Source organism: Canis lupus, chromosome 25 (genome assembly GCF_011100685.1).
Source record: "Canis lupus familiaris isolate Mischka breed German Shepherd chromosome 25, alternate assembly UU_Cfam_GSD_1.0, whole genome shotgun sequence".
Lineage (NCBI taxonomy): Eukaryota > Metazoa > Chordata > Mammalia > Carnivora > Canidae > Canis > Canis lupus.
Genome location: NC_049246.1, coordinates 704,056 through 731,986, shown reverse-complemented (window position 1 = coordinate 731,986; position 27,931 = coordinate 704,056). Strand labels below are relative to the sequence as shown.

Here is a 27,931-nt window from a genome sequence, read left to right as displayed (position 1 = left end):
ATTATACTTATCTAATCATTATCTAGCTCTCCTGCTAGTACTGTGAACTCCACATGGGTACAAATTTTACTGTTGTTTACTGGTGGGTCTCCAGCTCCCCAGGCCTACGTATTAGATATTTAGTACACAGTGACTCCATGGGTAATAAGGAGATGAGGTAAGAAAAGTCTCTGCATATTCTCGACATGGTCACTGATGTGGGAATTCATATCTGATACTAAATTTAAAGCACTTTTCATCCTAGATGTGTTACTTTTTATCTCTTTGAGAGCTCCAAAAGAAACTGGACTTTTCTACAGAAACATTGAACCCTGCCCTGGTGTATCTCAGAGTGAAACATCTAATAATGAAGGCCTTTTCATTCAATGACTTTTTGAAATACTACTTTTGATAAGAGGTTCCAATGCATATTTTACTGTAAGTCAAAGTCATTACAGATATTCTGAAGTGTGGCTACATCATATTTCCAATCATTTTATTATTTAAGTCTTCTTTGGGGGAAAAAATTTAAAATTTCAGGTAACAGGAGAGGCTCCCATGCTTGCTTCAGCAGCACATGTACCAATATTGGAATGATACAGAGAAGATTAGCATAGCCCTTGTGCAAGGATGACACATAAATTCGTGAAGTGTTTCTTATTTGGGAGAAGGTACAATTTATAGTAAATTAAATGCACAGATCTTAAGAGACAGTTGAATCTGGCAATTGCATACCCTGTGGAACCACTAGCCTAATCAAGAAGAGTACACTTCTATCACCCCTGAGAATTTCCTTGTGTTCTTTCCCAGTTGATCCAGCATTCTGCCAATTCCCCTTCCTCCGAAAGTGGCAGCCTCTATTATGATTTTTATTCATCACAGCTTATTTTTATGGTTCTAAAACTGCACATAAAAGTTCATATAGTTTAAAAACAAAAAACAAGGCTGCACATAAATGGTCAAATTAAAAAAAAAAAAAAAAACCACCACACACACACAAGGCTCACAACACGAAAACAAAATAAAAAACCCATGAGACTGCATACCACCGTGGTATGGCTGGTATTACTCGATCTCTCATTCTTCATACCATCCCCACAAGCTGCTGGTTGTATATCATCTCCTGGGGAACACACATAACTTAAAAACTATAGCGAGGATGACTCAATTCTTGGTTGCTATAGGTCAATAAAGAAGTTAAATTTTTGCAAGTAGATTAAATGAAATAAATCATTAGGCTTGCTAAATGCTCACAGGCTGACATCTCATCCAACAATAAACACTACATGTGACTTACTCTTCCAACCTGGGGACACCATAATGTGCCCATCTCATTTAAACCTCATGCTACTCTCACCTCCTCCTCCAACAGCTTTCAGATGATTCAACACTACACAAATTAATTTGAGAACCTGCGTACCTGGTCCTTCATGGGAAAAAAAAAAAAAAAAAAAAACTTATCAAAACTTGGGAGACAGAGAAAGTTGCTTCCTGCCTGCAATTTGCTTAGTGAATCAGGCCTACAGTAGCTTCGGGGAGTTACCTCAAATTTTGAAAAGCAACAGACCAAGCCATATTTCAAAGATCCAGAACAAAGAACATTCGCTTTTTGAACAGCAATGCTAGAAAGGCAGAAGAAAGGCTGATGGACGGATGCCTGGTTTCTATATCAGGAACATTTTCTGCATAGCTCCAATTCAAGGACTAGAACAGGAACATCAGGTGAGCTGTGCCTTGGATGTGAGCTCGCAAAGGACTACCACTCTGTCTTACCCTTACGTGTCCTTGTGCAGGGCTCAGTGGAATCAGGCAACCAGAGTTTTCATCACCAGAAAGAATCTACCAGTTACTCTCTCTCGTTTTCCAGTTCCAATAACCCCAATTCCCATTTTCCAGTCCCTTTTTTTCCCAGTCCTTTTTATGACTTTACAGTGATGGTGCACCCCTACTGTCCTGCTATGAAATATTAAAGAAGTATATAGGGGGCATTTCTGGGTCTCACATTATTAAACATAATTAAAAGGTACGTAGCTTACAATATTACCAATCTAATAAGCAATAATTTCACAGCCTACACAATAATTATGTATATAAAACTGAACACTGCTAAAGTATCAACTATGCTTCAAAAATAGAAGCAAGTATTTTGATTAAGACTATTTAAAATCTAAGATTCAAGGAGGAGGAGTATAGAATCTCAAATCACACATATAATACAGTAATTAGAAACAGTTCACTTCCAGGGCCTTAAGTGGCAGTTTACAATCATTCCAAGATGTTACTGTTTTCTCCTTATGTAAGGTTTAAAAAGCTTAGCAGGATAATTACACATGTTGTAAAGAAAAGCTTTACCACTGTATAGTGAGCTTTTAAAATATTTTAAGTTTGGGGCACCTGGGTGGCTCAATCGGTTAAGCGTCCAACTTTTGATTTTGGCTCAGGCCATGATCCCAGGGTCTTTGGATCTAGTCCCACATCAGGCTCTGTGCTGGGCATGGAGCTTGCTTAAGATTCTCTTTCTTCCTCTTTCTTGTGCCCCTTCATCTCTATATTCCAAGTTCAAATTTGAACTCTGATAATAAGTAATACAAACTACTGAATATTCCAACCTATGAGCTCGTTCTATTTATACCACAAGTAAAGAAAAGAAGAAAAGGGAAATATTAGGGGTTTGTTTTATTTATTATTTGCTATTTTTTTCTCCAAATTTGTTATATACAGAATCCTCTGGCTTCCAGTAAAATCTACCGCAATATAACAAAAATTCAGGCTTTTAGATCTTTCTGACATCCTTCTTTGCTCCTCAAGCGAAACTCAACTACTGGCTCTGAGATTATTTACATTTACTTAGACATTTTAAGCTGCCCTGTCACCATTATAGAGCACTACCTAATGAGGTTCCCTTAGAGACAGAGCTGGCTTGACAACAATCCACAGTTAATACTAAAATGATCCAAGAATTCTTACTTTCTCTGAATTTGAAAAACATAGCCCTCCTCCCCTAAAAATAGGAGGGGGAAAGGTCAATTATTTCACTCAGAAGCACTTCCAAGAGAACTATGCAATCATCAAGTGGTGACTTAATATAAATTCAAATAAAATCCCAAGTTCAACTCTTGAGTTCTTGAACATGCAATCTCCCTCCTCCTTGATAGTGCATAAAACCACACACTGATCACTTCTATACTATTCTGGAATTTAAGGATGTCTGTGAGGGAATGTGAAGCCTACAGCAGAAGGGAGGGCAGCAGGGGTAGAGAAGGAAGAAAAGAGAAGAAAGAAGTGATGTCAGAAGCATAGGCAGAAGTAGCAACAGGTCATGAAGAGCTTGGCTGGAGAAGGTAAAAATGGACTTGTGAGGCTCTCCAGGGTGTAGGGATCTAACACTCTCATTTTGGAGGTGAGAAAACTGAGGCCATGGTCACAAAGCCAGTAAATGACAGGAGTCAGGCCCAGGTCACCTGCTGAGGTCAGGATGCATCGATAATAAATGAAGAGTTAGAGCACCTTTTTATGTACCTCACATTCCCCTCTAAGGAAGAGTACAAGATGGAGGCAGGAAAATAGGTGTGCAACTGCAGAAGGAGCCATCTGGATCATAACAACTGGTTAATGGGTTTCTATCTTCAGTGGGATCCACATGAGGTACTATGTTTGTAATGTGGTTGAGATTTGTATACTTGAGGCCAAGATTAACTCCTCTCCCCAAACACCCTACTGGCTTTGCATTGCAGAGTACAAAGACAGTATAGAAAAACTGACATGGATTAAAAGGCTTAATAAATAAGTCAGACTTCGCTAGAAATGGCAAGATACCCCTTGATGCTAAACAACCAAATGACATTTCTATTCTTTAGGGCCTGGTTCTTTTCTTTTCTCTTTTCTTTTCTTTCTTTTTTTTTTTCTTTTTTTGGGGGGGCCTGGTTCTAAACTATGAGATTTTATCCTTAAAATGAGCTTTATAGAGAATAAAAAAGCTTCTGTTCAATAACCTTAACCATTAACTTGGAGGGGATTAAGTACCATAAAAACCAGTGCTTCTCATACCTGAACATGCATAGGAATTACCTAAGATCTTGTCAAAATGCAGATTACAATTCAGTATGCCTGGGATCAAGCCTGAGATTCTAACAAGCTCCCCAGTGATGCTGATGCCATCAACCCAACCCATGGACCATACTTTCAGTAGCAAGGCCAAAAAAAACATGAGATATGAAAGTCACATTTCAAGGTATGTTTATTTCACAACTTGGTCTGCTAGCCACAAAATGGTGACATTTGAGTCTTTCCCCTGGTGACTGACAGGCACTGTAGAAACATCAACATAATTTGAGGTGGGGGAACAAGTTTAAGTCCAATTAAGTATAAAAGCATTGTGATTATTTAATACAACAGAATTTGTTCTGGGCTCAGGGAGAATAACACAGTCTCTGTGTTTTGTCATACAACAAAGGGACAGTAAAGGTTGATAGTTATGGAATCTGATTTAAGTCCTCTTGAGTGGCCAAATGGACCCATTGTTCATTTGCATGAAAGCTCATCTTTCCTTACATGAAAAGGAAATTAACGCCCATTTGCTCTCAAATGGGCACTGTGTTGTTTTCCAGGAGTCCTGAAGCTTTCATTCTGACAGCCCACCGGAAAGCCTGGGGCCAAGACAATGGAACTAGATTGTTCTAATCCAGGCACAAAACTAGTAGCAGTATTACCATTTCTGTCCATGGTCTCACGTGCCTTCTGAAGACCAAAAATCTTTGTGGGCACTCAAAATCTTTGTGGGCACTCCATGTTTGAGGAATAAAATTTTTAAGCCCTAGACTTAGGAAGCAATGTGGCTTTCTTTTCTTTTTCTTTTTTTTTAAAGATTTTATTTATTCAGGAGAGACACAGAAAGAGAGGCAGAAACACAGGTAGAGGGAGAAGCAGGCTCCCCACATGGAGCCCAATGCAGGACTCCATCCCAGGACCCCAGGATCACGACCCAAGTCAAAGACAGTCACTACACTGAGCCATCCAGGCACCCCCCGCAATGTGGCTTTCTTTAGAGATCTTCACTCAAATGCCTGCCAGTTACTAGTTATATGATCTTTTTTTTTTTAGTTATATGATCTTAAGCAAACTACTTAACCTTTGTTTCCTCCACTGTAAAATGAGGACAACAGTCACCTAAGGTTCCAGTAAGATCACGTACTTTGAGTTCCTAGCAGCTTAGCTGCTGGCCCTGTGAGGTTCAAGGGCAGGATTATCACTGTTAAGTGTTAGGACCCCCTTCTCCAATGGAGCCAACCAATCCCAATTTGCCTGGTGCTAAATACACACATCACTGGTAGACTCTGTTCTCAGCCAGTTTACATTCCAAGCCAGCAACACATGTAAGTCATACCCACTTTTTTTTTTTAATTTTTATTTTTATTTTATTTATTTTTTTATTTATTTATGATAGTCGCAGAGAGAGAGGCACAGAGACACAGGCAAGGGGAGAAGCAGGCTCCATGCACCGGGAGCCCGATGTGGGATTCGATCCCGGGTCTCTAGGATCGCGCCCTGGGCCAAAGGCAGGCGCCAAACCACTGCGCCACCCAGGGATCCCACATACCCACTTTTTAAACATCACATAATTCTTGATTTCTAGGTAATCATCTAAGCACTATGGTATTCCAAAAGAAAGTCTGCAGTATGCATAACCATTCTCTTCACTGTCCCCAATGTCATCTCATCACTAATCCTTCCCTGTCTTCCCTCATTGTCACCTTCATTCTGTCTAAAGACACCATAGCATCCCAAAGTACTCCATACTTCCCCCAGCACAGTGTATGCAGGAATGGACTGCCTTATTTCTGCCAATTTAGTACTGATCACGTGGAAAGTACTATTTATGCAAAGCAAAACCCTGGAAGGCCATTATTTATGAATGTGTATGTGATTAATACTTACTTGAAGGTCCATAGTCTTCCATATATATTATCTCAATCAATCCCAACAATAATCCTGCAAAGTATTTAGGACCACTATACTTTTTAAATTACAGATAAAATCTCAGAGAGTTTGATGAGACAAGTTCATGGCCACCCAGTCTTTCTGTATGTTCTCTTAGTCTCAAAGACAGAGATCTCCTCAGTAAGAAGGTAGTAGGGAGGTGAATCATCATTATTATTGGAACCATCTGCATAATTCAATTATGTACCATTCTGACAGAGACCACTGGAGCCCACTTCTGTCAGTGTGAGCTGCACCCCTCTAAGTTATCAGGGTCTGTAAACCAGAGCCTACCCTCTGGAGGCCTTCACCATAGCTTAAACAAGGTCTCCTGTGTCAGAATGTAAATGGCAACACTGCATCAACGCTGAAGCCAAAAACTCTGCGTTTTCCCCTAGGTAATGCGTCCTGCCCTAGAAAGAACCTTGAGTTTGCATTAGTCCCTTCTGCCAATTCAGAGCTGAAAAGAAACAGCCAGCCTAGGAGCACTGACATGTATCCTGAGGATCACGGAGGACCCTGTTCAACAGTGTGAAAGCTCCTCTCTCTCCTCCTCCTCCTCCCATCCCCTCTGCCCACACACCCTCCTTGTGCTGAAAGGGCCTTTTCAAAGATATTAGAGGTGTGCTACAAAATCTTCATTAAATAATTTAATAATGTGTGCGGCTGGTACTTCAGTCCCAAACAGAAAGGAATGTGCCCAGGAGCCAGCAGGCAGAGCTGTGGCTGTTCTTCCTGTTAGCCTTTAACAGCAAGCGGCTAACAGTGGGCTGGCGGGCACTGCTCCGGGGACAAGTCTTCTGACAGCACTGCTTTCTCAACATCAAAGGGTTGGATCTCATTTCCAATTTGTAACTTGGATTTGCCTCAGTTTCAAATCATAGTCTGACAGATGTTAAAGTCTGACAGGGTATAAAATCATCTTCTCTTGAGTCGAGAATATGACAAGCAAGAGGAACAACAGAGGTCCCAGTTCAGAGAAGGGGAATGGAAATCTACCCGCAGTAAGTAGGAGAACATGAAGTAGTCAATTTGGCTCTTTAAATAACCACCGCACAGTGGTGGTTATTTTGTCAAGTATTGTTCACAGAATATGGTGACAAATGGGGAAGGACTGTGTCTTGCCAGTGGTATTTAGTTTAGTTTTTCTGGTTTTATATTTTACTTTATTTTTTAAGGAGGGGCAGTCACAAATGATTCTGAGTTATTTTTTAAGTTCTTCCCTTAAAAATTCTGACTGAAGGCAGCCCTGGTGGCGCTGCGGTTTAGCGCTGCCTGCGGCCCGGGGTGTGATCCTGGAGACCGGGGATCGAGTCCCACGTCGGGCTCCCTGCATGGAGCCTGCTTCTCCCTCCGCCTGTGTCTCTGCCTCTCTCTGTCTCTCTCTGTGTTGCACATGAAAAAATAAATAAAATCTTTAAAAGAAAAAAAATTCTGACTGAATTCATGACCATTCTGATTGATACAATATTACTTTCAAGAGGGAACAAAAACAAATTAATGAAATAAACTAGTCTGACCCACTGGCATGAAAAAATAAATCACATAACACTAAACATTTAAAAGAAAAAACCAAGTGCTTTCTTGAATGGATTCTTTCAGGAACATTCATACAAATATGGCTCACAGTTGATACCCACCAAAATTGGTGGAATGGTTTTTACGAGTTAAGTTGTTCTTGCTTTGCCCTCCATAATGTCATTAATTCTGTGCTACTCAAAGTGTGGTTCAGGGACCCACAGCGGCACTTGAAAGCCCATTACAAATGCAGGAGCTCAGGCTTCACCCCAGACCTAGGGACTCAGAACTTACATTTGTAAAAGATCCCCAGGTTATTCATACACACTTTAAAGTTTGCTAACCACAATCTTGCCAGGCATTTATTATTTAAAAATCATTTAAGTCCATTTTAACAGCTCACTAAGGAAGCCTTCCCTAGACTGAAAGGTAATATGCCTTCCTCTAAATCTCATTTATGGATGCTTCCCTAGTAACGAGAATACTCAGGGAAATAAGTCCAAAGTTAATTAAGCGTGTGTAAAATACTTTTAAAATAAACTCAAAATTCTTCTTTGATATGTACAATGCGGGGAGAGGCATTAAAAATTATTACAAGCTTTCCACAACACACATTTGCCACTATTTTTACTATCAAGTGTACACTAAAAAATAAAAGTAGGTATCGACATTCAATCAATGATACCAACTGGCAATAAACATGGCAATAAAAGATTCAAGTGAAAAATACCAAAAAAAAAAAAAAAAGTCTCCAAGGTCAAAGTATTTGCAAAATTAGTCTTGTTGGGGAAAATCTGCTCCACAATTCAGAAGAAGACAACTGTCCAACTTGCAGCATGAGGATTTTTCACCGTGTGCTTGGCATTTTAAACACATTATCGAATTTAAGCCTATCTAGCCTTAGAAAGTGGGCACTGTTTTAGTCTATGTTTTACTGAAGTTTAATTTTTATCAAGCCAAGGGTGGATGTCTGCTGTGTAAGGCTATATGAATTTTTGTATGTTTTCCCCCATACAACCACCACCCGTTGAATCATTTCCAGAATCCCAGTAGGAGGTTTTCTTATTCCCACCCAGTCAGCAGCTCCTTCCCCACGGGTAACCACTATACCAACTTCTACCACATATGCTAGTTTTTAAGATTTTTTCTAAAGATTTTATTTATTTATTCATGAGAGACACAGAGGCAGAGACACAGGTAGAGGGAGAAGCAGGATCCTTGCAGGCAGCCCAATGTGGGACTTGATCCCAGGACTCTGGGATCACGACCTGAGCTAAAGGCAGAAACTCAACCACTGAGCCACCCAAAGTGTCCCCACGTACACTAGTTTTGCTTGTTTACTGAAATTCATACAAATGGGATTATGCAGAATGTACCATTTCGAGCGTGACTTCTTCCACTGAATAGCTCCCGATGGATCAGTGTGGACAGGAAGAGGGCACGCTCTGCTGGGGGAGGTGGAAAATGAGTAAAACAACTAGAGGAGGGAGGAGAGGGTCTCACAGCATGGAAGGTGGGCTGGCAGAGGAGTCTATAGGAAATGAAGCTGGAAAGATGGGCCTTTCAGATGGTGAAGGGCCTGGAATGTCAGTATAGAGTGTCTGCAAGTGTTTGGGATAAATGATGTAATTATAGTGTATGTCAAGGAACCTGTTGTGGAAGCCTGTCCAAGGTAGAGTGAGGAAGAATGAGACTGGAGGCAGCAAGCCCAGTGGAAAGGTTCAGGTAGGAGGTGGTGTGGACCACAGGGAAGGACAGAGTCAAAACCCCAAGGGAGTCTGGTCCTGACACTTGACAGAAGAGGCTGGAGTTGATGGGAGGAGTTGTTTTCCACAGCTCCAGAATGAGACTCTTGAAAAAATAATGAAGAGTGCTATTCAAAATAGAATGCAACATTGTATTTTGGAAACCTGTTTTAGGGAAGAAGGTGAGTTGAGCACCATTTGATCACCAGCTGGTTGAAAATTAGACTAAAGCTCAGGAGAAAGATGTGGAGAGGTAGATATGGGGGGTATGGGAGGTGAACAAGACAGCAAGAACTAAATGGGTCTCCAGAAATCATGTTTGTTCTTACCTGGCTGAACCCAGTGAGAAGAGAAACCAACACAAAACAGCCTGAGGTACAGGACTGAACTGTGGGGAACCCCTACTCAGAGTAAGAAAAAGGAGTCTTTAAAAAAGGGCCAGGGAGAGGGTACAAGTGTGATAAAAACCAAAAGATCGGAGCACAAATTTTGCAAAAATCCCTGTAACAGTCATTCGATTTAAAGACCCTTTTCTCAAGTACAACCACTGTTAAATGCTGAAACAGGTTCTCCAAGAAAACACAAGGTACTTCAGAAGCTTCATTAACTCTTTCTAGCATCTTCAAGGTATCACTTTGCAAATTACTGTCTGGGTATGCTAAACTTAGTAAATTATTGTTTGGGTAGACTAAATAGCAACCTAGTACTCCAAAAGAGTTAATAAGGCTTCCAAACGGTCTAATTTACTAAGGTACTTTTCATATTCAAGACTCTAGCTCAATTTGCGTATCACCAAGCGATGATTAAAAGGCAATCCACAAAACTGCACATTCAAATTTCTGACCAAATCAGATCTAACAGATCCAATATTTTAGATTTCCTAATCATAACAAATACCAGATGATTAACAACCAATCAACAGTGATCCTTCCTCAAGAACTCCACTACAGATAAAAGCTGAAAAGACAGAAAATCCAAGATCAATGCCTGCACAGAAATGATGTCTAAAAACATGAGCCTTAGAAAAGAAAGAGAAAGAAAAGAAAGAAAAGAAAAGAAAAAAGAAAGAAAAGAGAAAGAAAGAAAGAAAGAAAGAAAGAAAGAAAGAAAGAAAGAAAGAAAGAGCGAGCCTGAGCCATGCCCAGTCAGTGTATAAATTATCCCAGAGGCATGGATTTTAACTCAATCCCCCTCTGTTTGCCCACTCTGCATTCATCTCTTCCCCACCGCCCCCCATCACCAGACTATAACTTTTACCAAATGGCGAATGATAAATTGGTTTGTTAAAGCCCAGCCTTGAGTGGGCAGCCTGGGTGGCTCAGCGATTTGGTACCGCCTTGGCCCAGCACGTGATCCTGGAGACCCGGGATCGAGTCCCTGAGTGGAGCCTGCTTCTCGCTCTGCCTCATTCTGTGTCTCCCATAAATAAAATCTTTTAAAAATAAATAAATAGATAAATAGATAGATAGCCCAGCCCTTCCAAGATATTAAGAATTCCTATGGATGAGGCATGCTTCTTTTCTCTAAGTGATGACAATAGATAATTTGAAAAGAGGAATTTATAGCTTTTGACTTGAAGCTAATTTTTATCTGCTGGAGCCACTTTCAGTTATGCTGCCAATGATATTTTACATTATTCCCTGAATGAGCTTACTCTATTAATCAAAAACAAGTTGGCAAGTTTTATACATGGCATTAAGTAGTGATTTTTAAAAAGTAATGCACAGAAAACGGAAGCATCGCTAAAACATTCAGATGTTTCATTAAAGAAACTACAGCAGACTCTCCCACTTTTCAAATTTTCTTTAATAATCACATTTTTAAAATTATAAATAAAAATTTAAAGTCAAATTTGTTCTCATTAAGTCTCCAAGCAAATCTGAACAAATGAATCTTCTGAACTGCCCAACACATTAAACACAGATACTGCAGTGTAATCCCATTTCAGAATTCTTCTTAAAAATCTAAGTGGTTACAACGGGTTTTTTTTGGATCAGATTGGCACTTTTTGGCATATGTTTTACAAGATATTACAAAATGCTACTCTTGCTATGCTGTTCTTTTGAAAAAGATAAGGATATCTTTGTACAAGCAGTTTTATCATTAACATATTGACTTGAAGGGTACCTGAGTGGCTCAGATGGTTAAGCATCTGCCTTCAACCCAGGTCATGATCCAGGGATGGATCCCTGCTCCGCTTCTCCCTTTGCCCCTGCCCACACTCCTCTTATGCTCTCAAATAAATAATAAAATCTTTAAAAAATCTTGACTTCATAAATACTTTGAAATGGATATATCACCGAAGATCCTAAGTTCAGACCTGTTGTGTAATACAAACAAACAAAACAAAACAAAACAAACCTTGGGCAGCCCCGGTGGCGCAGCGGTTTAGTGCCGCCTGCAGCCCAGGGTGTGATCCTGGGGACCCAGGATCGAGTCCCATGTCGGGCTCCTTGCATGGAGCCTGTTTCTCCCTCTGCCTGTGTCTCTGCCTCTCTCTCTCTCTCTGTGTCTCTCATGAATAAATAAAATCTTAAAAAAAACAAAACAAAACAAACCTTTAAGATTTGTAAGTTCGGTCAGTGAGTAGAGCATGTAAACATGTAACTCCTGATCTCAGAGTTATGAATTCAAGCCTTACATGGGGTGCAGAGATTACTTAAAAATGAAATCTTTAAAAAACAAAACAAAACAGTAATTCGAACTCTAGGGAGTATATATGTTGTTAATGAAATTATTTATATAATATAAAACTTCTTTATTATATTACATATTAATTATTATATAATTATATTGTGTTAATATTATAAATATAGGTTAAATACATTGTATTATTTATAAATTATAATACACGTATGTTATATATATATAAAACTTTCAGACTCAAGAAGCATTGGTTATATTAATATTGTAAATATAAAATATATTAAATATTGAAGTATATATAATTAATTACTATATATAGTTTTAGACCCAAGAAGTATTGGTTGAAATCATAAACAGAAAAATTCATGTAGGGGATCCCTGGGTGGCGCAGCGGTTTAGCGCCTGCCTTTGGCCCAGGGCGCGATCCTGGAGACCCGGGATCAAATCCCACATCGGGCTCCCGGTGCATGGAGCCTGCTTCTCCCTCTGCCTATGTCTCTGCCTCTCTCTGTGTGTGTGACTATCATAAATAAATAAAAATTTTTAAAAATACTTAAAAAAAAAAGAAAAATTCATGTAAACTTTCACAAAAGACAAGCACTTTGGTTTTCTTTTTCATTTATTTTCAGTTCCATCATCATAGGAACAAATTAAATTTAACTTTTTTTTTAAACTAGCTACAGATTTAATAACCAACCAGCTACAGGTTTAATAACAAACCTATACCTTCCTCTCCTTAACTCTCTGAAGGTGAATCTGAGTGAAGGACGTGGAAAGCAAAACCAAAGGACAGTGGATCTATTCTCTAGCATTTAAACTAGTCATCTGCAAAAATTTAGGCCTGTTGTACAACTGAGAAATTTTTAAAAGAAATAGGTATATAAGATTTTTAAGAAGCTCTCAAAGAAAATATGAAAAAAAACTTCTTTGGGATGCCTGGTGGCTCAGCGGTTGAGCGTCTCCCTTTGGCTCAGGGCAGTTCTTGGGAGTCCTGGGATCAAGGCTCCCTGCATGGAGCCGAGACTTCTCCCTCTGCCTATGTCTCTGCCTCTCTTTCTATGTGTCTTTCATGAATGAATAAATAAAATCTTTAATAATTTTTTTAAAAAACTTCTTTTTCTCCCCAGTCTCATTTTTAAGGGCAAGAAAAAACTTTTAAGTTCAAAAGAAAAAAATTTTTTAAGTTCAAAACTTAAAATTCAGTAATGCAGATCCCTTGCGGTTCAATAAGAACATGGGAAGATACAAAATCAATGTACATGTTTAATGTAAAAGAGCATGAAATTCACAGAAGCAATATAAAAGACTATTTTATCTTCAATTGGCACTACAGGTTTTTTTAATGCCCATGTTTTTCTAGACAAAATCATTTAGAGGGGCATATGGCTGCTTCAGTTAATAGAACTTAAGACTTGACCTTGGGGTTGTGAGTTCAAGCTCTACAATGGGCCTGGAGCTTACTTTAAAATAAATAAATAAATCATTTGAAAACTTTTTAAAAAGGATTTATTTTAATATCATCCCGATGCAATGCATTCTATCTAGCAGGCATGATTTACAAAGCCCCTAACAGACCATCTTTGGCCCCTAACTGACGATTTTAAGGCTTTTCCAGGACTTGTGCCAGAGATTAACAACACATCCTTTTTAGCTGACACATGTAAAGACGGTCACAAACGCAATACAGAAAACAAACAAAACCACACGACTAAGCTTATTGGCTTGATAAGCACAGTTTTTCTGCAAGTTACTCACACTACCATAAAATTGGCACTTAGTTCAAAGTCCCAATCTAGAGGCAATTTTGTATGGGATGAGTAAGGGATGAATGTGAACACAACACACAAAACACACTCAACTCCTCCATTCACTGTTTTAGTCATTCAACAGTAACACCACCTTTAGGGTCATGTCTTTGGTCATTTTTATTGAAGCACTGGCAATACTCTTTCAAGTCTCTTTCAGCTTACTATGCCTATGACTTCTATTTGCATTTTATTTCCCTCGGCACACACTTAAAAGATATATCCAACGTTTCAATACAAGGTGATAAGGGAGGGGGCACCTGCGTGGCTCAGTGCTTGAGCATCTGCCTTCAGCTCAGGGTGTGATCCTGGGATCTGAGATCGAGTCCCGCACTGGGCTTCTACCTCTGCCTATGTCTCTGCTTTTATGTCTCTCTCATGAATAAATAAATAAGATCTTAAAACACACACACACACACACACACACACACACACACACACGGTGATAAGGAGAAACAAGCCCTGATATCACAAATAAAGTAGGTTAGATGTGGCTTTTTGGTACTTTGATGTTCTTTTAAGATTTATTTATTTATTTGAGATAGAGAGAGGTGAGAGGGCAGAGTAAGGGGAGAACCTAGAGTAGACTCCCCACTGAGTGGTCTCCAGGGGGCTCAATCTCATAACCCTAAGATCATGACCTGAGCTAAAACCAAAATCAAGTCAGATGTTCAATCAACTGAGCCACCCAAGCATGCCAGTAGTTGATGTTCTTACATGTTTGCCAATCCAAACCAGATCAAAACCCTAGTTGGTCAATTAATTTAAAAACAAAACAAAAACAAACAAACAACAACAAAAAAAAAAAGAGAAAGAGGCTAGTACAAAAAAACACTTTTAAACGATACACAGGAAAAATATGCATGTAAATGTGCTTGACATAAAGTAAAAAAAAAAAAACCTTTCCTTTGAGGTAAGGTCCTCTGGCTGGATTTCTAGTCTCTCTTACCGATCTACAATGCACTGTCACCAATATTTACATTTTTATTTGTTTAAAGTAGAGAGGGAATCTGCCCACGGCATTGTAATCCAACTACAGAATTCTTCATGCTTTCCCCCTCATCTTTTATAGGGTCTGATCACACCTAATTTATCAGTAACTTAAGTCTTCCCAAAATCTTTGATTAAATATTTCTAAAAACAATGATTTCATTCATATTTAATGGATTAACAACTAACTTTAATTGGGAAAACAAGCACAACCAAGTTCCAAGAGAAAGACAACTAACATAGTGCACTAGAGGGTAGTTCAAGCAGTCACTTACCACATTCAGCCAGTAAGTGGTTTTACGGAGGGAATGAGAGCACAGGTTAATGTGTGTGTTGGGAAAGTGAAGGCCTACTTAGGAGAGCTGTTGCTTGTGTTACCACCAACACATACCCCAAACACTTTTGTGCCATGCAGGGCTAAAGATTTTTTTTTTTTTAATGTTTGATTTAGGTTGAATGTGACAAAATTAACCTGAATTGTTTCCACTTTGATTAAAAAAAAAAAAAAAAAAAGAATTGCCACCCAAGAAGCACTTATATTAACACTTTAAGTATCTAAGAGTTGCATGTTACTTGTTCCCACAAGTCCATCTTGTGGAAAATCTGAATACTGGTATTATGTATGTATGTGCATGCATATACATGCTAGTTAATGTGCACATATGACCACATGTAATCCCCAATGATCTCATAATTACCTTGATGTCAGGTAAATTTCTTTAATTCTCCTAAGTTTTGGAATACGTATTTTCTCTATGTGGTTCTCTTCATATGTTCATCTTCCTGCGTGTTCTACATACTTACATTAGAATGGATTCAGATGCTTTCAGCCCGGTGTCAGACAACACCACCAAGCCACCAGCATCAAGGAAAGGGGAGACACATAACCTATGCTGCAGATGGCTGAAAGGTGATGTTACTTAATAATCACAAGCCCTTTCCTGTGGGAAGCTTTCTTTCAAAATGTCGTAAGAGGCAATATGGCTCTAAACCAGACAGTTCTGGGGATCCCTGGGTGGCGCAGCGGTTTGGCGCCTGCCTTTGGCCCAGGACGCGATCCTGGAGACCCGGGATCGAATCCCACGTGGGGCTCCCGGTGTGTGGAGCCTGCATCTCCCTCTATCCTGTGTCTCTGCCTGTGTCTCTGCCTCTCTCTCTCTGACTATCATAAATAAATAAAAATAAAAATAAATAAAAATAAACCAGACAGTTCTGTGTTTGTTCACATATTTGTAAATATTACTGTTTGTTCACATATTTGTAAATATTACTGTCATCCCTAAATACAGTTCTACGTGGAAGAATATGCCATAAACCCCTGAGTTAAAATGTTATTTTCTTCCCCAGACAGAAACCAAAAGTGTATTTAACATTAGAGTTAACTAGCTATACGTTTAAGTCCTCCTAAAATCCAACTGGATCCTCTTTGACAGAAATTCTTTCCTCTTATTGCTTCAGGAATGCAAATTTTGCTATGAATAATCACATTTGTTAAATGCCATAGAAACCTGAATTGTTTGTTTCCAGAATTTAAAAACTGGTACATATTTCATGATTTACTAAAAACCAAACAAATAATACTGGATAGTGCTGTTCTTCATTGTTTATTCAAAAGAAATATGATTTAACTTTTTAAAACTTTGAAGTTTGTTACAGCAAAAGAATGGGCATTCCTAGGAATACTAATTATGCTCAGTTATGTTGAAATTCTTTTAAGCATGCTTTCATATTGACAAAATTGTTAACTTAAATTTTCCAAAATGATTTAATATACAAGCACGCGTGCGCGCGCACACACACATGCACTTTTGATTAACTGTTATCAGTCCTTTAGTCTGCAAAACCACACGCTGTAGAAAAAAGTCAATACTAAGAGTCAGTACAGGTCTACACAAGTAAATAACTAAACAGAAAAATAAAATTTAAAATCCATTGCTTAAATCATATCATTTTATTCTTATAAAGTAAGTAATAAGTGGGTGATTTCCAGGATATCTTGAGGATAATTCCAATCTGTTTGCAGATGCTCCATTACAATTCTAAGAAGTCTAGAGTGTCACAGTTGGTGCTTAAAACTTTAACAGTATTATTGTCAGCAATACACCTATGAAAAACTCCCTCCCTGCCCAATAATGCTCTACTCTCAAAATACAAATGATGGGTAGATGGCCCTCACTTTTCCAGCCTCATTTCTCATAAGCCAATTCCAACTACAATGCACTTCTCAATTCCCGTACCACCCTCAACCTCTACCACCAGCTTCCCTCTGGGGGAAGCTGCCTCATCACCCTGATTTTCCTCCTTCCCAGACCAAATGCCTGTTGAAATTCACCTTCACTTCAGCACCCATTTAAGAGAGAGAGCAGTATTTTTCCCAGTGCTTCCACACGTTACCTTTCCAGTCCCTAAAGCCTAATGCATTCCCTTTTACAGTTCTCTCCAGTCACATGGAGACAGTACTTGCAAATCAGTAGCTTCAGCCATATCCTCTCACAGAAGAGGCTCTGTCATCATCAACTGCACAAAGGGAAGGAACACCACCAGTGGTGATCAGTGAAGATGCAGGGCTAGCAAATACAACCAACTAGCGTGTGGAAGAATACCACAAATAAGATCACTAATACTGCCAACACTAACCACTAAAAGATGCCTCTTCATATCAGCTGGCCAGTGTTTAGAGCTCATTAAGTATGAACCTAATAATCTAGAAGATGTGCATGAGTGTAATAAAAATATCAATAATAATAAAAATATCAACAAGTCTGGAACAACAGAAAAGATATTCGAGGGATCCCTGAGTGGCGCAGCGGTTTGGCGCCTGCCTTTGGCCCAGGGCGCGATCCTGGAGACCCGGGATCGAATCCCACGTCGGGCTCCCGGCGCATGGAGCCTGCTTCTCCCTCTGCCTGTGTCTCTGCGCCTCTCTCTCTCTCTGTAACTATCATAAATAAATAAAAATTTAAAAAAAAAAAAGAAAAGATATTCGGACATAATACAGTGGAATGGGGTGCCTGGGTGGCTCAGTAGTTGAGTGTCTGCCGTGGTGGGCTCCAGGCATGATCCTGGGGTCCTGGGATCAAGTCCCGAATCAGGTTCCCTGTATGGAGCCTGCTTCTCCCTCTTGCCTATGTCTCTGCCTTTCTCTCTGTATTTCTCATGAACAAATAAATAAAATCTTTTAAAAAAAATAATAATAATACAGTGGAATTTACTGAAAGGCACTGTCTACTTCACCAAAATACTACAAAAACAAGTTTTCCAAATGTCTGATAGTAATATAAAGCAATTGTAAAAACTGAAGATCAAAAATAACAACCATTACTCTAGTGATCAAGGTGGTTTCAAACATACCAAGTTGACAATTTACCAAAGTGAGGTTTTAACATCCTTCAACAATTAGCTAATACCCCACCCATCCTGTTACCTGAAGCTGTCTAACCTAAAACAGACTATTTCAAGGGCTAGCAGTATTTCAGAAGTAATACACTAGTTTCTGTCACCTTATGAAAAAGGCCTGCACATCATGTATTTCTTATGAAAAAGGGCTGCACATCATGTATTCTAGGGCAGGACTATGGAAGTGGATGTTCATGCTGGACTGCATCCCAGGTATCTCCCTGTTGCTCCATTCTCCCAAGCCATACTGTCATCTGAGGATCCTGCAGCTCCACCACCCAACTTCTTTACTGCCATTCCTGTTCCCCACTTTCTAAAATCTGATCCTGCTTAAAACCCCTCGGTAGCGTTCTTTTTCCAGGCTGGAAAGATAAAGACAAGGTACAGGTACCATCGGGTAAAGATCAACTTCGTGCAAGGTTCTCAGATCTGACCCTACCTGCCTCTCTCCAGCCTTGTCTCACTCTGCCTCTTAACAGTCTGACTTTGTACATAGGCTATGCCACTTCACATTTCCTACAGGCTCTCCATAAACCCCTCAAGGTTCTTCTGAGTGAGGTCTCCTGTCTCTCCTGACCAGAGATCACTGTTGCCATGAAAGTGATCTCATGGCATCCCTTTCGTAGCTTGAAATGGGCCATGGTGGCAGTATTTAAACCCCATACTGATACACATTCTGCCTCTCTCCATGCCAATGGCACTGCCTCTCCGACTTGGTTCTCTCTCTCTGACCTGAGGACTCCATCCTCAGAATGACTCAGGCCCCCAGGAGAAGCAGAAACTCTTTACCCAAAAGCCTCTTTCTCTGGGCTCATGTGTTTCTAGGGACTGAAGCAAAAGAAATTGATATTTTTTCTCCTGCCAGAGATCACTGCTCGCTATATCTTTCCCTTGTGCCTCATCCGGGCCTCTGTTACAGAAAGAGACACATGGTACTGCAACTCTGCAACATCTGGAAAAATGGGGGACATAGCGACAAGCTTCCCTCTCCTGCATCCTGAGTACTTAACAAAATGCTGCAGAAGCTGCAAGGAATCAAAGAACATGCAATGTCTCCATCAATGTTGGAATCCTTGGACTACTGTAACAGTCCAAATCCCCAGAGGCAAACAACTATCCATCTAGTCACCAAATAGGAGCACCAGAAAACCCACAGTCTTCTGGGAAACACTTTTAAGATATACTTCCATAAGGTTTTCCACTTGGGGCTTCACACAACCTTCATTTGCTCCAAATGTGCTCTACTATGTCAGGCACTGTAGTAGGCACTATGAATGAATGACAAAGTATGGTCTCCACTCTCAAGAAGCTTAGCTCCTGCTGCCCCCAATACAGCATTCAGCAGGCACGATTCCATACAACTTAGTACAATACACACAAATTATCAGTCCCCATATATTCAATGCTTTTATTCCTGTCTGCTACTTAACCTCCTTTAGTCATAAAATCCTATCTGTTGCTCTTGAACGTTTCCTAAAACTTTACACCTTTCCAAGATACGGCAACATAAAGGTGGACTGGAGGTGCCAATAAATGCAACCTGCAAGTACAGACAGGGAATGAAATCTAAATCCTCATGGCAGAAGGAACTGCAGAGAAAGAATAGCCCAACATCTTCATTTTACATAACAAGTGGCCTAACGCAGAGACAAATTAGGTGAACTGCCTAGGGTCCTCCAAAAGGTAAACAGCTGAACCAGATTTAGAATCCAAATCTCCTAAATCTCAGCTCACCCCTTACCTGATAGTAACATGGCCTCTGTAGTGTGTTAAGTTAGTCCACAGTCACATGTAAACCTGAACTGGTGTTTCTTGGAGCACAGGAAATGACAAAAGCCAAAGACAAGGTAGCACTATATAATCTCATAACCAAATGCTTCCTTCAGCTGCTAACATTTTTAGCATTTGTGGTAAATAGAATTGTTGGTCCCAATTGTTCCCATGTGGCTATTTCTATGGCCTCTTGCTGGACGAAATGCACTTCCCTACTCCTTCATTTCAGGCTTGGCCGTGTGATTTATTTTGGTCAATGGGATGCTAGTGAACCTGAGCATCTGACATCATTATGCGAAGAAAGTATCCCAGAGTTACTGACCTTCCAGGTTGGGCCTCAAAGTGAGAAACAGAATGAGCCGCCCGGGGCAACTTCATACACATGAATGAGAAATAATACTTGGTAGGTGCACGCCACTGAGATTTTTGGGTTGTCTGTTATGCAGCAAAAGATAACTGATATACTGTCTTATCCTTCAAGTAAAAAATGCATACTTGTCATTACCTGTCACTGCTATATCCCCTAAGAATATCAGCTTGCTGTTAAAGTAGCAATTACTTTTCTCCTTTTTTAAAAAAAGATTTTATTTACTTTATTCATTCATATGGGGGGGGGGGGGGGCAGAGACACAGGCAGAAGGAGAAGCAGGCTCCATGCAGGGAGCCCAAAGTGAGACGTGATCCCGGACCTCCAGGATCACACCCTGAGCCAAAGGCAGACAGACGCTCAACCGCTGAGCCACCCAGGCGTCCCACTTTCCTCTTTTTTATTCCATTTTACTAATTCCTCAGGGCCGGCTTTTATTTGAATTACCTTCAAAAAAGAACAAATCTCCAAATTACAGTGTCATCTCCAAGTGTTTCACTGATTCTTAAGGTAGGTATTGTTAGAGTTGGAGAAAAATGTATCCGGTCAGTATCACCTCACAAAATGCCTTCTTTCCCCTTCAAAGCAGTAAGATTTGTCACAATCACAGCTAATTTATTAAAAATAATTCTCAGCTCATATGACGGGGAGGGAGTATACACATCTTTCAACACAGGTACTAAAGATTTTTAAAAGGCTGCTTTAAAAGCTTCAACTACAATTAATGTTAAAATACACTGGTTTCTGATATTTTTCAAGGGCCTCCAAATCAAGATAACATCAAAAAATAAGGCCCATGTAAACGTCCTTCAATTTAACCATCTCTTATTCCAGCATGTAGTTTGATGTTAAAACTACTACAGCTTAATTATCATTTGTAACTTTTGAGGCTGAGTAGACTTGAAATAAAATTACGTTCAGACCTACAGAACACCTAATGCAATAGTCATTCGCAAGATGGAATACACCAAACTAGAAACCCACAGCTGATTTCCCCTTCTGGTTGTCATGACAAGGTTAGCATGTCTCCTTTCTTTATTCTTCTGTCTACAAAATGAGAAGGACATGTTTTCCTTTGAAACTATGTAATTTCCAAGTTCATATATCAGTACAAGAGTATTATATGCCTGGAGTGTGTATAGAATTACACAAGTCCCTGTACTTGAGTGTCCATATATCTAACAGCACCAAAAACACAAAACAAACAAAAATACGTATTTGAAAGCATCTTTTTTTCTTTTGTTTTAATGTCAAACGAGTTGGTGGATATCTTTTTTTTTTTTTTAATTTTTATTTATTTATGATAGTCACACAGAGAGAGAGAGAGAGGCAGAGACACAGGCAGAGGGAGAAGCAGGCTCCATGCACCGGGAGACTGATGTGGGATTCGATCCCGGGGCTCCAGGATCGCGCCCTGGGCCAAAGGCAGGCGCCAAACCATTGCGCCACCCAGGGATCCCGGTGGATATCTTTTTAAGGCCATTCATTTGTCCATTTTGGACTATAGATACTTCCTTAGAATTTGGCCAGAAAAACAAAGTCAAACATTCCTCCTCAGTTTTGAATCAAGACCAGGAAAATGGCACTGTCTTCTAGGAAGACTGTATTTACTTATGTATATTCAAACTGATACCTAAAGATATTCTTCAGGGAGGAAAAGAAATCCCTCAAAGCCAAATTTCCTTTTTGTAAAATTAATTAATTAATTAATCTATTTATTTGTTTGTTTGTTTGTTTGTTTTTCAAAGCCAAATTTCTTAACATGGAGCAGAACTCAAGAGATTTCCTAAACTGGGAGGCAACAAGTGACATGCACTTTTTTTTTTAAACTAACCTCTCACTGAAATTTAGCATAACTTGCAATACAACATATTATTGGCAGGACTTGTGACTTTGGCACCAATGGAAATTTAGTTACCTTCACATTAGAGTTGCTATCAAAAATTCAAAATATTTACTTGTGATGAGGAGTTACCTCAGAATTACGATGACTCACCAGAAGATCCTGTTATTTTAATATATTGATAAAGAAGTACACCTATTCCCATACCATAACTGGCTTTCTTTGCCATCACTTGTATTGTGCCACATCTCTCATTTTCCACTCCTTATTAACTAAGGACATCCTGAATGGAGAGGGAGATGAGCACACTGCGGGAAGGAAGAGAAGGTAACAATGTGTGTATGTGTGTGTGCATGTGTGTAAAACAGTGAAATTTAAAAAGGTAATTATGATGAGGCATCTGTCTATTTGGCACCATCTAAAACCAGCAAGCATAATTGTACAACAAGGGGGTGTTTAGTGTATGAGGTTTAGGACACTGTGCCAGAAAACCTAAAGCATCCAAGTTGTAAAACATCGTAATAAGCAGGTAATCCTAGGCACAGCGTCCAAGTTTCTGCCCTAACTTGTTCCTTATGATTATGATTTTAAAACATCCCAGTGTCAGCAGGTTCACTCTGAGTCAGACCTGAAATAATAAATGGCTTATTTTCCATCCTGATGGAGGAAATACATCATGGCTCATTGTGGCTCACTTAACTGAGGCTGTTTTTACAGGAAAATATAAAAATAACTAAGTCATTCTGCTTTACCATTTTTATTTTAATTTTTTTTATTAACAAAGCTCTGTACTACAATCCACTTTAAAAAGAAAAGGCATGTTTTCCACATAAGCTATAAAGACAATACCTTGCAAACATCTAGAAGGAAAAATAATATAAACATCCAGAAAGAAAATTAAATTTTTTACCAACAAACCCCCTGCTGGGCCAAGATAACCAATTAAATGCATTCACTTCAAGATAAAGTCCTGCTTGTTTAAGCTGTCATATAATACTGTTAAGACAGCCAAAATATTTCACCACCATTTGTTAAGGTTGCCAGGTTTGATAAAACTACATTTATGTATACACAAATACATACGTATATTCCAGAACCCAAAGTCTTGGCTATCACAACCTCTCAACTAAAAGTCGGGGAGAAAGGGACACTTTCACCAAAAAATGCTTACCCAATGACAACTACGCTGCATACAAACTAGAAGCCCATCATGTTTGCAGGTAAAATAACTACCAGAACTGAGCAGTACATTCTAGGAACAATGAGTTTGCACTGTCCTGCTACTTAAATTCATTCTATGGAAAAAAAAAAAAAATTCATTCTATGGGAAGCTTATGGGTTCTAGAGGCCACTGATGACACCACTTCAGAATGCAATCTTGTTTGTTACCCAAAACAGTAGCCAATATTAGGTAAATATGTACTTCAGGATATGACAAATAAATTTACAATCACATAAGGCTCTCAGTGTACAATACATTTGGATACAAAGAATCCACAGCTCCACTGACTGTTTACATTGAGAGTTAAGCCATCATTCCATCTCCTTTTGAGAAGAAAAGGATACTAAGAGGTAGAAAAACCAGCTGAATGTTCCCGACTTACCTGCCCATTCCTTTCTCACCAGACTCTCTGTAAGTCCCTAACCATGAATGGGGGAATGTGGAAAGGCAAACAGCAGAAAGCATATTTTGCTGTGTTTTTCTCACTTTTTCAAGAGTTTTAAAAGGCACAAAACTCTGTGCTCTTTCATGAGCCTTGTTATCTCATTCCTATCACAGCTATAGTATTATCAATCCTAAAAAACAAATAAACAACCCAAACCCTAAGAACTAGGGGGATAATTTTTTTGCCCTGCCTTCCTGTAGGAATTACCAAGGACTCTTGGTAAAGTCAGTAGACTCTTAGAGGCCTGGCAGAGAACTGCCCCTGGGAGTTCTCACTTTCTATCTTGCATTTTTTAGCATTCACACCATGGAGACCTCAAATCCCATCCACAAAATCTGGGCTTCTATAAAGCTCAAAGGGAATAGAGCAGGGCAGGTGCACAGCACATCAAAGACACTTAAATATTAGGAGAACGTGTCATTAATGAGGGTGAAAAATGTTGTAGAATATCCATAAATCTGCAAAATTAAGTACTAGGATGACACCTCAGGTTTTCAACCTAAAGAAAAAAACAGAATGGATTCTTGATATAGATGTATCAAGTGTATATTACATGTACATACACAAATACATACACAAGTGCAAGCATACCTAAGGATATTTCTTTTAAAAACAAAGTTGACCATACAATTTATGTGGCCAAAAGATATTTTAAAGTCTTAGGCACAGGGGTACCTGGGTGGCTCAGTTGGTTAAGTATCTGCCTTCAGCTCAGGTCATAATCTCAGGGTCTTGGGATCGAGTCCCAAGTCCAGTTCTCTGCTCAACAGGAAGTCTGCTTCTCCCTCTCCCTCATGTTCTCGCTCTCAAATAAACAAATAAAATCTTGGGGGAAAAAAGTCCTATGCACAAAAATCTGCTTTTTAAAGTCAGTTCCATTACTGGTATCAAGTGATCTAGAATTGTAATGGCAACGTTTAAAAAGAGGAAATGACCCACAAACTCTACTTTCCCATACTCCTTTTCTCAGCAACATGAAGTCAAAAAAAGTAAACTTTTACCAGCCACAATTTTAAGAAACCTGTCAGATGATCTCAAGTATCTGAACTTAGGGATCTTTGTTAGGAAAGTCAAAGTGTTCTCTTTCATGAGGGTGGCATGTGTACTGGGGACAAGGTATGAGGAACAAATGGCTAGAAGTAGAGAGAGAGACAGTAAATGGTCAGTGGCCTGTCATCTCTCTTCTCCTTAGGCACATAAAAATGTGTCACAGTTACACGTGGGTTGCAAGAGGCCTCCTCCCTTTACAAGTTGCTTCTCCAACCCATCCTCAATCTAAATCAATTTTATTTTCAGTTTGTTTGTTTAAAAGAAAAAAAGTTACCACACACAGAGGGACTTCAAGTCTGAGGCTTTAATCACATCAAAGTCTGGAACTTCAAAGTTGCAGTTCCCACAGCAACAGCAACTCTGCTCCCATCTGCAATTTGAGTGTTACTGTATATGGTAGTCTCTCTGATTTAAGACCTTGATATGTGTGTGGGGGCAATGCAGCCAAGTCACAGGCACTGTGAATTTGAATTTCCTGGCTCTCACTTGGTTGAATTTAGTGGGTGATTATGGGGCGTTAGCATTTGCATTTAAAGCAGGTCCCCAAAGAGGAAGCACATTCAGGTCACTTGAACAAACATCAGTGTGGGACACACTAGAACCATCTGACTGACTGCTTGGCAGCCCCGCCTTTTCAGTTCTCTAGTCTTCATCAGAGTCCAGCCACCAGGACCGACAGGATGGTGCTCAGAGGATTTCAAGTTGCACCCCTAATAGCTGGCACCATTAAATGGCTCATTTTTCTAAAAGTCTGTGAAGAGCTTAAACAGACGAGAAAGTAATCAAAGCCCATCTTTAAGGAGGGGGGGGGAACCCCTACCATCTAACTCAGTTTTTGGACAACTAACTGGTAGTTACCTTTCCTCTACCATTCAACACAGTGGTTTCCAAAGGTATTTTCCAGCCGTCTAGTTCCTGATTTCAGTGGCCACTCTGTTTCAGGAATAAGAAGAAAATTCAATACGGAGACAAATGTTGGAAAAGTCCCTGGGAACTAACTTACAGCCAGTGGTTATGTGCATGTTCACCCCGCCATGCCAGGGTACTTCTAAATATCAAACTGTCTGCTGCCCTACTGCAACAGTAAACTGTTTGCTGCCCTATGTTCCCATCTCTTCCAGCAGCCGAAAATTTTGAAGGAAGATACGTTTAAACCATCAAAATATGTGCTGACCATGAGCTAAATCTACTTCAGAAAAACAAGAGTACTGCTGGAAATGGGACCCTCCATTTCAAAGCACAAGCCTGCAGTAGGATAGCATCACATTTAATTCATCTGAAAAAGCTATCCAGAGAGTAGCCTATGTGACTCAAGATTACTGGAATTGTAAAAGACTTAAAAGTGGATGCTCCCAAAGACCACCCCAATCGCCCCAGTAAAACAGAAGGCAACACAGTGAACTCGCAAGTATAGAAAAAGGTATATTCACACAACAAATAGCTGCTGGGCACCTACTATGTCCTGGGTTCAAAGGAATGAGTGTAACAAAAAATGCTTGTCTTCATGGCGCCCATGCTATATAGCAGGGAGACAGACAAGCAGAATGCATGCAGTAGGTCAGGTGACAGTATTACACGCCACCATGAAAAATAAAGCAGAGAGGAGCATGCTGGGGAATGTACTGGGCATGAAGGACACTACAATTATCAACAAAGTGGTCAGGGAAAGTCACACAGAAAGGATGATATCTAAGTAACAGAGGTGCATGAAGTAAAGAAAATAGGTAGGCCATTTAGGTACCTAGAGAAGAGTATTACAAACAGAGGCCAAAGATAGAGCAAAGTCCTGGGGCAGGAGGATGCCCCTACAAGGAGGTCAATGTGATCAGAAGGATACTGAGGAGATGGAAATGAGGTCAGAGAAATGACTGGGGGATCAGGCCATGGGAGCCTCCAATGCCAACAGAGGAATCTCAGCTTTTACACCAAGGAAGTCAGGCTGATGGGAAGCAAAGGCAGAAGCGAGAAACCAGTTAGGAGACACAAGCAAGCAACTGGTGAGAAATCACAAGGCTTGAACCAGGGCCAGGAGGAGAGGAGGTGAGAAGTGAGAAGAAAATCTGAACATACTGTGAAGGTAGAGGGCAGAATGTGCCAATAAGATTGCAGGTGGAGTGAAGAGGGAATGGAAAAAGGTCTTCTTTCCAAATTCAAAAGAGTTACTTGGAATATTTACTTGAATGGAACACAAATATCTTCAGTAGACCAGGCTGAGCTCTCTCAGATCTCTACAAAGATGCTAATGTTTGCAGAAGTATGAACGAAATGGAAATATTAATCGATAAAAACAAGAATCAAAACCAAATACCTTGGGCAGCCCCGGTGGTGCAGCGGTTTAGCGCCGCCTGCAGCCCAGGGCATGATCCTGGAGACCCTGGATCGAGAAGCCTGTGGCTTCTTAGCTAGGAGTAGCCGAAAGGGCATTTTGTAATAGAGACACTTGATGGTGCAAAAAGGCTAGGATAAGGAATGTTATTCTAAGAGGAAGTATTAGAAACTATCGGGGAAACAGTACCTGTGGTACAGCCTGAAACACAGAGGCAAGATGAAGCTTTGCTTCTGTGAAAAACAAATCAGTGAGTTAGGGTGAATGCAAAGGTAAAGAAACACAATAAAATTAAGACCTAAAAGAGACCCAAGGAATGAAAAGAATAAATTGGCATTACCTGGTAGTCTGGTTGGGAGCCTGGGGGCAGAGGGGATATGTGGAAAAAGCAGCAACTATCTCCAGTTCCAACTGCAATTAACTGGTAATAGTTAGTTGATTGATACACAAGACAAATTCTGAGTTTTTCAGGGGTTCTTTTTTCAAGGTATATACCCCTTCTACTCTAGAACCCTAACATACAAAGACATACACAGACATCCCCTACCTACTCTGCTGATTCCAAATCACTTTCAATTAAAAAAACAAAAACAAAAACAAAAACAGGCCTTTTAACATATTATACAAAAGTATTCACCTTTGCTTGGATCCTTCAATTAGAATCTCTGCATGGAATCCAGAAAAGAACTTGTACTTTAGAGAACAAATCTATCCCTAATGAATAAGGAAATAGAAAAGGTGAAAGGTTATTAAAAGTTTACCACTAAAAAGAAAGAAAGGTGACATCACCACAGACCGCAGATTCTTCTGACAGAAAAGGAGAAGACCAAATAACATGTCTCTGGTATGC

General features: G+C 39.8%; 1 protein-coding gene and 1 non-coding gene across 2 annotated transcripts in view; one reads left to right on the top strand and one right to left on the bottom strand.

Moving 5' to 3' along the window:
* The window catches only part of FOXO1 (forkhead box O1), a 103,645-nt gene that overhangs the window by 35,082 nt on the left and 40,632 nt on the right, over positions 1-27,931 (bottom strand). The gene's annotated exons all lie outside the window — the stretch shown is intronic.
* On the top strand, positions 542-644 carry LOC119866018. Its single transcript, XR_005378957.1, has one exon. It is a non-coding gene; the product is annotated as a U6 spliceosomal RNA (small nuclear RNA).